A 12,196-nucleotide genomic window follows, 5' to 3' on the forward strand; every position below is an offset into this window, starting at 1 on the left:
GGGTGGTAGGCAGTCCTGGGCATGATACCCAAACTGTAAGTCTGAAGTCCCAGCTCTTTCTGTCCACCACTGTCCCCAGAATCAGCACCTGTCATGCTCCTGAGAGAGAAGAGGAATGAATTGCCTGCCTCCCCTTCACCAAGTTGAATGTTCACATCCCAGGCATCCATGTGTGTGCTTAAGGCAAGTCTGTGTTCTCTTTCAGGAGAGATAGATGAGCTGGCCTACATCTCAACCAGAGTACTGGTTTGATGGGTGGGAGAAGTCCGTGGTGTGCACCGTGTCGTCAGATGGCACCGTGTGTGCCTGGGATCTGCAAGAGGTGAGCTGTCCAGGAGGGGGCCAGGAGGAGAAGTGACCAGATGCTGCTATGTCCTCAGTCTTAGCGAGGCCCTTTGCCTTTATTCTTTTTAACCATCACAGCCAACTTGTGAGGTGAGGAGTGGGAGCCCCATTGTACAGATGAGAAATCTGAGCTGCAGGAGGCTCAGTCGCTGTGCCAGGTCACACTTCAGACTTGAGTCTGATTGATCGCAAATGCCCTTGACTCTCTGCTGTCCTGCCTCAGGGAGATGGGCATTTTTGCAGTGCCTGATGGAGGTTGTTTATGCAAGGGGATGACAGCTGCCATGCCCAGTTCTGTGATGTCCACATTGGAGCCAATGCCAGCCTCTGGGTGGTTTTGCCCAGATAATGCAGCTTTTACTCACCCCACTTGCAAACTTAAGTGTTACAACCTCGATAACTTGATTAGTATTTTGGACTTGGTTGGTACTAATTGTTAAAAAGCTTTCCTATCCATTTTCATATTCTCTGATTGCTCTTTTTTGTTGTTTAAAGGATACAGTTATTTGCATCATATGTCTTTCCTCCATGGTCAGTTTTTCATTTGTTTATCATGTTTTTTTTTCTTTTCCACGTGCTTTATTTTCCTCATATACAGTGATGTTTGACATTATAATTTCGAGTGAAGGTCTCTGGTGACTGATGGGTGCAGGTGGCTGGTCTCTGTTTCATTGCAGTTGTGTTGCCCTGAAAGAGACCCACCTTAGGCTGTGGACATGAGACCACACAGGCTTAGATGAGGGGCTCTTGGGCAGGAAGAAGACCTGAAGTCTGGGAGGTTCCATAGTTGCCAAAACAAAAAGGTCTTGACTTGAACATAAAGAGCTTTGGTGCTGAGGTGGCAGACCTTTTCTGTAAAGGGCCAGAGAGCAAATATTTTAGGCTTTGCAGACCACATGGTCCTGTTGCAACTACTTAACTATGTGGCTGAAAAGCAGAAGCAGCTGTAGACAAGAAGTAAACAAAAAGGGAGTGGCTGTGTTCCAATAAAACTGTACTTATGGACCCTCACATGTGAGTTTCTTGTTTTTTTCATGTGTCATGAAATATTCTTTGATTTTTTTTTTTTTAACGAAAATACAAAAATGGTTAGTGGGCTGGGTTTGGCTGTAGGCTGTGGTTTGTTGAACTCTAGTGTGGTCCGTTGGTCACAGTGTGGGACTGTTAGACAGGGCTAGACCCCTCTGCACCCATTCTGCCTGGCTTGCCAACCTTAATCCTCTTTGTGAACACATCTCCAATCTTATTTTATTTTTAGAAAGCTCAGTCATTTTGTTGGAGTCATGCAGTATGTAGCCTGTTTCTGCGCTCTGTTCCCCTGGTTGCTACTTTCTATTCTGAAATGGGAAGGGGAGTTTCACTGCTTCTTTGCCCACTTCCATACTACTAGCCACTGGTGAATAATGTGTATTCTCCGAGACCTAGTTGACATGACCCAGTCACCGGTGCCAAGTTCCTACTAGTAATAGTCTTGTTAGCTGTTTAAGCAACAGAAATCAACTGTTGATTTGTTGATGTGAGGGGGAAGAAAGAAAAGAATGGAATAATACTGGGACATCATGATTGGAAAAAGATCATGCTAACATGATAACACCTGATAGAAAAAGAACCGTAATAACTCCAAACTGGAAAGAAACCCCATGTGGCAACTCTGAGAAACTCAGAAACAGCAATTAGAGGATTGGTTCTCTGACGCCCTATCCTAATGTACCGTGGGCCTGCTGGACCCAGGCTCTTTACCTCGCTGTTGTAGCTTTCAGAATCCTGGGAGAGACCATGTATCTGGGAATCAGCCCATATCGGACCAGTCATTTTCCTCTGTGCTAATGGCCGTGACAGGGCATGGGCCTTCGCCAGGCCTGGCCCGCGGTGGCACTGCTGGGTACACCACTGGGAAGGGCATGTTCTGAGCAGGGCAGTTGCAGATATGCAACAGAAACTGTTTACAACCATAAGGCTGAATTAGCTTATCTGTAAACCTGGGTTCCTTGGGGACCAAGTGAGACGTTCCACGTGGAAGTTCACTTTATGCAGCCCTGCAAAGCCCAGGTCCTGAGTACAGCCCAGGTCCCCAGCACAGCCTAGGTCCCAAGCACAGCCCAGATCCCGGGCAGGGTGGGTAGTGTTGGGTCCTGCCTCCCTGCCCAGCCTTCTTCAGTTGAGCCATAGGTAACCACTGGGAGTGCTTCAGACATCCTGTGCCCAGTGCACATGAAGAACCCCACCCTCAATCCCCCTGCAATGGCACCAACCCCAGGCAGTCTCAACACCCACGCTCAGCCACTGCTCTCCTCCAGGACACACCTGTCTCCTCTCTGGTGGAACATTGCTTCTGTGTTGTGTTCCCTACCATGCTGTGCAGCCTGTGAGGATGGGCATCATATCCTTTACACCTACATGTCCCCAGTGTGCACTGGGTGATGGTCGAATGAATGAAAATAATAAGTGTTTAGGAAATAAATGGGCCCTATGTGAGTTGTTACATTAATTTTGTTGTTGCCTAGGGCACGGAGATCTGTCGAGCCCTCTACAGCCTGCAGCTCTGGTGAATTTGGTGACTTACCCTCGGCTGCAACTGGTTGTCACCGTGGACGAGCAGGGACTGATCAAAGTATGGAAAGCAGAGAACGGGTGTGAGCATGCCTCCTGCCTGCCTACATACTCGTCTTCATTGGAGGTCTGTGACTTTCCAGAAGGCCCCCTCCTGCTGGTGAGTGACCCAGCTCTCAGGAACCTCTGCTGTTTCCCAGGGTCTGTGGACCTGGCACCAGACCACTGTGCCAGGTGGCACTTCAAGCCAGGCCCTCCACATGGCAGACCAAGTGACCACATAATTCTGCTCAGTCCCCCAAGCTCCTCCTTGCCTGCCATGTGGAGGGCAGACTCCTCATCCCCCTTCGGCTCTAGTGTGCCACAGCCTGTTCCTTGGCCCCATCTCTGCAGCCTCTCACCCTTTCAGAGTGAGGTCCAGCCCTGTGGGCTGCCTGTGTTTTCTTGTCCATGGGCCCCTGCTTTCCTGTCTCCTGGTCCTACTCATAGTCTTTCTTCCCCTTGCAGTTCCTTCTCACTACTGCATTCTCACCCTTCTTTCCCCGTTTTCAAGTCTCCACGAGGGCCCAACTCAAAGGAAAACTGAGGCATGTTCGACAGAATGCAAGCATTTGCCTCAGATGATGAAGGCCTTCTGCTGCCAGGACATTTGTTTTAGAGGTGATTCTTGGGCATTGGGAGGGAGCATTTGGCCAGAGAGAAATGGCAAAAGTGGGTGTTAGCTGGCAGATTGAGGAAGTAGCTTTCACCTGGGGGCAGTATCCTCCTCCTGGAGGGAAGGAGGTCTTTGCAAGTGTGGGCAAACTGGCATCCCAAATATCAAGATGAGCAGACATCCAGGAACAGTTTCATATGTAAACAGAACTAACTCTGTAAAAGAACTAAGCTCGTAAACAAAAAAAGTAAAACCTGATGAAACAGATTTCACATAAACAACTCTAGTTGTTTAAAGAAGACTTTGGAATAAGTGTAATTAACATCTCCAGAGCAATTTGAGAATATATTGTGTAGATGAAGAGGAAGCCACTAAGTTTCTCTCCTGGGAATGGTAGAGCACATGATTCACACATACTTGTCAGTGAAGGACAATTAGAAAAATTAGAATATATATCAAGTCAGAGAGCTAAAAAGAGCAAACGGTTTCTAGGCCAAGATTCAGAAGATGGCAGAAATCAAAGTGCTGAGCCTAACAATGGGGCTGCTTTTGCCCTGGAGATGTTTACTACAAAGCTAAGGGGCTGAGCAGAGCTTAATAGCCAAGTAGACAAAAGTTGGACTGCAGGGCCACCAAGGAATGGAGCCCTGTGAATCCTCTTACGTTGGGTGGGTTATCAAGTTTCAGACTAAGAGTGAGGGTGGTCTGAAAGTAAACAGTCCCTGAACTGGCTGCAGCTGCCCAGTTACTGGCTGGGAGTAAATGAAAATCCTTTCTGGAAAAGGTTAACAACTCCCAAGGCCTCTCTTTTCAAATACAGTGTTCAGCACTCACTTAGAGATAAGTAGGCACATGAGGTAAGATGATATGAACTACCCAAGGCAATCTACAGATTCAGTGCAATCCCTATCAAACTACCATTGGCATTTTTCACAGAACTAGAGCAAATTTTTTTTTTAAATTACATGGAAACACAAAAGACCCCGAATAGCCAAAGCAATCTTGAGAAAGAAAAATGGAGCTGGAGGAATCAGACTCCCTGACTGCAGACTATACTACAAAGCTACAGTAATCAAAACAGTATGGTACTGGCACAAAAACAGAAATATATATCAATGGAATAGGATAGAAAGCCCAGAAATAAACTCACGCTCCTATGGTCAATTAATCTATGGCAAGGGAGGAAAGAATATACAATGGAGAAAAAGCAGTCTCTTTGATGAGTGGTGCTGGGAAAACTGGACAGCTACATGTAAAAGAATGAAATTAGAACATTCTCTAACACCATACACAAAAATAAACTGGAAATGGATCAAAGACCTAAATGTAAGTCCAGACACTATAAAACTCTTAGAGAAAAACATAGGCAGAACATTCTTTGACATAGATCAAAGCAACATCGTTTTTGATCCACCTCCTAGAGTAATGAAAATAAAAACAAAAATAAACAAACGTGACCTAATTAAGCTTAAAAGCTTCTGCACAGCAAAGGAAACCATCAGCAAAACAAAAAGATACCCATAGAATGGGAGAAAATATTTGCAAATAATGCAACTGACAAGGGGTTAATCTCCAAAATATACAAACAGCTCATGGAGCTCTATGTCAAAAAAACAAACAACCCAATCAAAAAATGGGCAGAAGATCTAAACAGACAGTTCTCCAAAGAAGATATACAGATAGCCAAAAAGCATATGAAAAGATGCTCAGCATCACTAATTATCAGAGAAATGCAAATCAAAACTACAATGAGGTATCACCTTGCACCTGTCAGAATGGCCATCATCAAAAAGTCTACAAACAGTAAGTGCTAGAGTGGGTGTGGAGAAAAGGGAACCCTCCTACACTGTTGGTGGGAATGTAAATTGGTACAACCACTATGGAGAACAATATGGAGGTTCCTTAAAAAACTTAAAATAGAGCTACCATATGATCCACCAATCCCACTCCTGGGCATATATCTGGAGAAAACCATAATCCAAAAGGATACATACACCCCAGTGTTCATTGCAGCACTATTTACAATGGCCAGGACATGGAAGCAACCTAAATGGCCATCAACAGAGGAATGGATAAAGAAGATGTGGTACATATATGCAATGGAATATTACTCAGCAATAAAAAAGAATGAAATAATGCCATTTGCAGCAAAATGGATGGACCTAAAGATTATCATACTAAGTCAAGTAAGTCAGACAAAGACAAATATCATGATATCACTCATATGTGGAATCTAATTTTTTTTTAAAAAAGATACAAATGAACTCATTTATAAATAAAACAGAAGCAGACTTAATAGATATCAAAAACAAACTTATGGTTACCTAAGGGGAAACGTGGTGGGGAGGGATAAATCAGGAGCTTGGGACGAATACACACACTACTATATATAAGATAGATAACAAGAACCTACCGTATAGCACAGGGAACCCTACCCAATATTCTGTGATAACCTGTATGAGAAAAGAATGTAAAAAAGAATGAATATATGTATATGTATAACTGAATCATTTTGCTGTACAGCTGAAACTAACACAATGTTGTAAGTCAACTATACTCCATAAAAAAGAAAAAAAGATAACATGAACTAGAACCTGCAGGATAAACAGCTGACAATGTCAGTAGAGCCCCAGGGGATTTGGATATTGTAGTTAATAGACACAAACACTAGCACACCTGTGGTTGCCCTGCTCAAGGAGATAAATTTCAACAGAGAACTTAAAGCCGTGAAAAATGACATACAGATTTGGAAAAGAACCAAGTAGAAAGAAATTCTGGAGTAGCAAAACTGAATAACAAACGTTAGGACTCAGCGGATGAATTTAATAGCAGAGTGGACAGTTGAATCCCACAAAAGTCTGGGGTGGGTGGGGGGAGCTTTTGGGCCACTGGTAGTGTTCTTAACTTCGGTGGTGACATGAGTATTTACTTTGTAAAAATGTACTGAGCTCTTATGTTTATGTCTTGTGCAATTTTCTATGTGTATTATATACATCAGTTAAGAAGTTAAGAGTATGAAAGAATTAGTGAACTGGAAGATAAAAGTAATTATCTACAATGGAATGGGGAGACGAGGAGTGGTAAATGTGGAAGAGAGGCTGAGAGATGGAGACCAGTGCTTCTCAGACTTGAATGGGATGTGACTCACCTGTGGATCTTGTTTAAATGAAGATTCTGATTCAGTGGATCCCTGGGGATGCCTGAGATGCTGAGTTTTTAGAAGCTTCTTGAGAATATTGATGCTATCAGGTCATAGACCACACTTTGAATGGTGAGGCCATAAAGGATCCATGAAAAAATTTTAGTATTTGTTTATTTTATATCCTAGGAGTAGGTGAGGCAGGGACGCATAGGAAACATTTGAAGAGATGATGGTAGATATTTTTCCAAAATAGACTAAGGACGGTACTCCATGGAATCAAGAAGGCCCTGCAAACCCCAAGCAGGGTAAATAAAAATAAATCTGCATATAGATCCATCAGAGTGAACTGAGATAACTGAAGACTAAGAAAAATGTATTTAATAGCAGCGAGAGGAAGTAAAATGACCTTCGGTGTAATACTAATGAGACTTCTTCAGGTAGAGGGAAAATGATCACAGACGAAATGTCAGAAGCAGGAAAGATCGATGAGCAGCAACAGTGGTAAATATGAGGAAATCTAAATATTGACTGTATAAAACAGCAACAACAATGCCTTGTGGACTTTAAACTATATGTAGAAATAAAATGCATGACTTTAGTATTTAGGCTAGGGGAGGTTTGTGAGGAACTAAAAGGTCTAAGCTCCTTGAATTGTCGGAGAAGATTAAATGTACCAATTAGCAGTATACTTTATAAGGCAGGCTGCAAATAGTAATCTCTCGTCTAACTCCTAGAAGAATAGTATACAGCATATAGCTTCTAAATCATAAGAGGAAGATGAATGTGTTTTGTGGTTGCACCATAGGGGGCAGGATCAACCTGACCCAAAATGTGGCTTGGTTATTGTTGACTGAAAAAAAAAAAAATGCACAACCTAAAAGTTGAGAGTTATGTTTTATTGGGTGGACTTTCTGAGGACTTCAGGCCCGGGACATGGCATCTCAGATGACATTGCAGAAACTGTTCCGAAGAGGCAAGGGTGGGGAGCCAGGATATATAGGAGATTCTCAACAAAAGACCAGGTAGTCAGAACATCAAAAGATTACTGTTAATAAAAGAAAACCAGATTTCTCAAGTTATGGAATTTAGCACTTTTCTATGTTGGGGAAGATGCAAGAGCCTGGGCTCACTGAAATCATTCCTTTGATATGCACCTTCAATATCTGGGGCCAGTATCCTGTGTATTCTTATCCTGAGTTTCCTCAGGGTACACTGGCAGAACCAGGGGGTGTGGCAGTGGCTGAGGGTTTGGCAGTGAGCAGCCCGTTTGTCTACATCCTGGGTTCCCTTAGGGCTCACCCTCCGGTGGCTGTAATATGATGGCTTGATGGCTGCAACATCCTTTGTTTACTGATATGGCAGGCAACATTTTAGTTCTCATTATCAAGACTGATGATGCCACACATGCAGCGAGTGGGAGTGAAAAGGTCCATTTTTCACATAATGAGTCTTTGCTGGGAGAGCAGGGTGGGCTCCCAGGAGGCAGCTCTGGAAATGGCCTGAGGAAGCAGGGAGGAGTTACTGACTCTGGCTTTCCCTGTGGTTTGGGAGGTGGGGTTCTTACCCTGGGCCAGGGTTTACTGGTGTGAATTCTCTGCAGGTGCCCCTTTCTTATCAGCTTGCCCTGGGGTAAGAGAGGGGGGTGGTCCTTAAAAGCTATCAGCTGTCAAACATCAAAAATGGAGTAAGTTATTATGATGCATTTCTGATGTTTGATGACTGACAGGTGCATGTTTCATTTCCCCGAACCTGAACTTGTATAAGTAGGCCATATGGTCCTCTGTGAGGCCTGCGTTCTAAATTGGCAGATGAAGGGAAGTTCTCTTGAATGACTTGCTCAAGAGCTTGGTGTTGTGTGTTTTTAAAGTGAAATGAGAGTCTTGGTCACTGTTGGTAATGTCTGGGTCTCCAAAGGGGATAGGAGTGCCTGCTATGTGCAGACATGTGTGACTATCATTTATATTTGGGGTGTTTGGGGGGCAAGAGGTCCTGAGGTCTTCCTACCAAACGGGAAAGCTTGGATGAGAATTTAGTTTTTGCATTGGCTGGCCACATGGCCATGCCACTGGCAATGGCCAAAGAGTGTAAACATGCTGGTTGTTTGCTGGGGCATCAAGGGCTAAGGTGACTGAGATGACAGCCTGAAGGTCAACCATTTGTGTGGACTGTTGTGTCTGTCCTTTATCAGGGACACCTGGTAAGGTACGGGCAGCAGCAGTGCTCTGGTGGGCCGTGTGGCATGGGACAGTGTCAGTGCTGTCTACACCACGAGAGACTTCCCTTTCTTGTCTACTCAGAGGGTGGCCTGGTCTAGTGTCATTGCCTGTGGCAAGGGTCTGAGGACAACAGGAAGCTACTTCCTCCTGCACCAGATGGCCAGGCCTGCCTTCATCCTGAAGATGTCATTTCTGTCTTAGCAAGGAGGCTTCAGTGGCTGTGTGGAGCCTGCAGGATGCTACCTCCACGTCCCAAGGCATAATACGTACCTGGGAACAGAGAGTCACCTGTGATCTGAACCTGAACCTGTGATCACCTCTGTCACCACTAGGGCCCAGATGTAGCCTGCAGCTTTCACTTTGATGGTGCGTTGTGCGGGGCTGAGGTCGGTAGGTTTTGTATCAGAAGCACTGATTTTCTTGAGGTTGCCCTGTCGGAGAATGGGGCAGGATCAACCCCCTACACAAAATTTGGCTCAGATTTGGAGACTGCTGACTTTACACATGCACCAGTGGGGTACGGAAAAGGGTATCCCCCCAAAATTCAGGTCTACCCAGAGCCTCAGAATGTGACCTTCTTTGGAAACGGTGCTGCTGCGATGTATTTTATTTACTTATTTATTTATTTATTTACTTATTTATTTATTTAACATCTTTATTGCAGTATAATTGCTTTACAATGGTGTGTTAGTTTCTGCTTTATAACAAAGTGAATCAGCTATACATACACATATACCCCCATATCTCCTCCCTCTTGCATCTCCCTGCCACCCTCCCTATTCTGCGATGTATTTAGTTAAGGATCTCAAGATGAAATCATCCTGGATTTAGTCTGGGCCCTTAATCTAACGGTATCTTGCTAAGAAGAGGAGAGGGCACAGAGACACACACAGAGAAGCCATGTGCAGATGCTGCAGACATTGGAGTGTGCTGTTACATGCCAAGGAAAGCACTAGAACCTTCAGAGGAAGCAGAGCCCTGCTGGTACCTTGACTTTGGGCCTCTAGCCTCCAGAACTGTGAGGGAGTAAATTTTTGTTTTTTTAAGCCACCCTGTTTTGTTACTTCAGCCCTAGGAAATTAATACAAGACTCATCTAAAACAGAACACTTAAGGAGGATGGAATTAAAAGGATGGGAAAATGACAGGCGTTGGAGATGCTAACCAGAAGCAAGCTCACACAGCTGGTAATGTTAGACGAGAAGACCGGAAGATCAAAGTGTTTACTAGATCTTAGGGGTCATTTCAAAATAATAATTTGATCAGCCTCCCAGAAAGATACAGCGAGGCTAATTTTGAATGCACGTTAAAGTATGGCCTAAAATATATATGGAACAAAAATGTGTGGAATTTCAAGGAGAAATGGTTAAAGTTGCAAGCATCACGAGAAATTTCTGTTACCTGGCTAAAGAGAGATGATCTGGGCGGGCCCACTTTAATTCCATGAGTGCTTCAAAGGCAGAGAGTTTTCTCTGACTGGTCACAGAAGAGGAAGTCAGAGACTCACGGGTGCGGGGGCCTCCCGTGCTGGCTGCCAGGCTGTCGGTGGGCCTGAGAACAAGAATAGTCTCTGCCACCAGCCAGCAGGCAGGGAAACCTTAGTTCTGTAGCCACAATGTCCTGGACTGCCAACAACCTGAATGGGGCCCCAATGAGAACCCAGCACCTTGACGCCTTGGCTTAGCTTTGTGTGACTTCGTCTCACGGGTTATTGGGAAGATGATCTACATATAGGTCTGTGACTCATTTCAAGTTAAATTATATTTGTGTGCATGGTCAGCGTCAGGGTTCATTTTTATTTACAAATGGGTATCCAGAATTTGTAGGAAAGACCATCCTTTCTTCATCAAATTATATCATCACCTTCGTTTGTCAAAATATCAAATGACTGTATGTGTTATATGTGTTATATGTTGAACATGTGGGTCAGTCTCCACTGATCTGTTTGTCTGTCCTCATGACAGTAACACAGGGTCTTGTTTCCCGCAGATTACAGTTAAGTCGTGACCTCCAGCATTTTCTTTTTTGGAAAATATATCCATTTCCATAAAATTTGTCAAGTCAGCTTGGAAATTTCTACAAAACTGCTTACTGGGATTTTGATTACTTTGAATCTATAGATTGATTTGGGGATAACTGACATCTTAATGTTTAGTCTTCTAAGCCATGAACATGGCATATATGACCCCATTTATATAGGCCTTCATTTATTTCTCTCAACAAAGTTTTGTAGGTTTAAGTGAACAGGGCTTGCACATATTTTGTTAAAATTATTCATAAGTATTTTTATACGATTTAAATGTTATTTTAAAATTTGATTTTCCAATATTTTCATTGCTAGTATACAGCATATATAGAAATACATAAATAATTGTATGATCAAGCCACCCAAGATGGCTCTTCTCTTGCTCGCTGTACAACCCCTGCCCGACCAGTCCTCCTTCATCTACACACTACTCACATCACCAACCTTCCCTCCTAATACATACTTGCCCCCGGCCCCAGCTAGTGATTGTTCTAATCTTTAGATCAGAGCACCTCCACGGTGATAGCTTATCGAAGGGACGGTGAGGGACGTGCCCCTCTGCTTGTTTCCCTGGTAACCGATGAGCCAACCTGATGTCAATTCCCCCTATAACCGGTGACCTCCCCGAGCCCTGGGAGCAAAGACTACTACCATGTCCTGCCCTCTGTCTGCCGCACACCGTGGAGTGTTGCTCCAGGACATGTAAGCTCCTCCATCCATTAAACCACTGATGTCTATGTCGCTGACTTCAGGCTCTTTCTTCAGTCTCGAGGCTGGGCAAGTGCAGGGCTTGCAGGCCTGTAGGGTGCAACGCAACAGTAATACATAGGGGTATGTATAGTTTTGTATTTACAAAAAAATTTCTGTGCATACTATATGTAGCATACGTAGAAATCATTTGTGTATAAATATAAATAGAAATGCATTCGATTTTTGTATATTGACCCGTATTCAACTGCCTTGCTAAATTTACATATTAATTATTTGTGTGTGTGTGTGTGTGTGTGTGTGTGTTTTGAGCACTTAGAGTAAATCTAATTTCTTCTTTTTATAAACATCTTTATTGGAGCATAATTACAAGGTGTTAGTTTCTGCTGTATAACAAAGTGAATCAGCTATATGTATACATATATCCCCATTTCCCCTCTCTCTTGCATCTCCCTCCCACCCTCCCCATCCCACCGCTCTAGGTGGTCACAAAGCACCGAGCTGATCTCCCCGTGTAATCCAGCTGCTTCCCACTAGCTATCTATTTTACGTTTG

General features: G+C 43.9%; 1 protein-coding gene and 2 long non-coding RNA genes across 3 annotated transcripts in view; 1 reads left to right on the top strand and 2 right to left on the bottom strand.

Moving 5' to 3' along the window:
* Positions 1 to 12,196, top strand: part of LOC309634364 (uncharacterized protein) — a 108,901-nt gene that overhangs the window by 82,296 nt on the left and 14,409 nt on the right. Inside the window, exons 6-7 of the mRNA XM_082404318.1 lie at positions 206 to 322; positions 2,850 to 3,055. The gene's annotated coding sequence lies outside the window, so the exon portion shown is untranslated. The remainder of the gene's footprint in view (positions 1 to 205; positions 323 to 2,849; positions 3,056 to 12,196) is intronic.
* LOC309634370 lies at positions 7,570 to 11,597 on the bottom strand. Its single transcript, XR_014248064.1, has 2 exons — positions 10,309 to 11,597; positions 7,570 to 7,737 (listed from the first exon to the last, which is right to left on the bottom strand). It is a non-coding gene; the product is annotated as an uncharacterized lncRNA (long non-coding RNA).
* Positions 11,649 to 12,196, bottom strand: part of LOC309634366 — a 111,846-nt gene continuing 111,298 nt past the window's right edge. The window contains exon 4 of the long non-coding RNA XR_014248039.1: positions 11,649 to 11,731. This is a non-coding gene — a long non-coding RNA (uncharacterized lncRNA). The remainder of the gene's footprint in view (positions 11,732 to 12,196) is intronic.

The sequence above is a fragment of the Balaenoptera borealis genome (genome assembly GCF_965194805.1).
Source record: "Balaenoptera borealis genome assembly, chromosome: 8".
Classification (NCBI taxonomy): domain Eukaryota; kingdom Metazoa; phylum Chordata; class Mammalia; order Artiodactyla; family Balaenopteridae; genus Balaenoptera; species Balaenoptera borealis.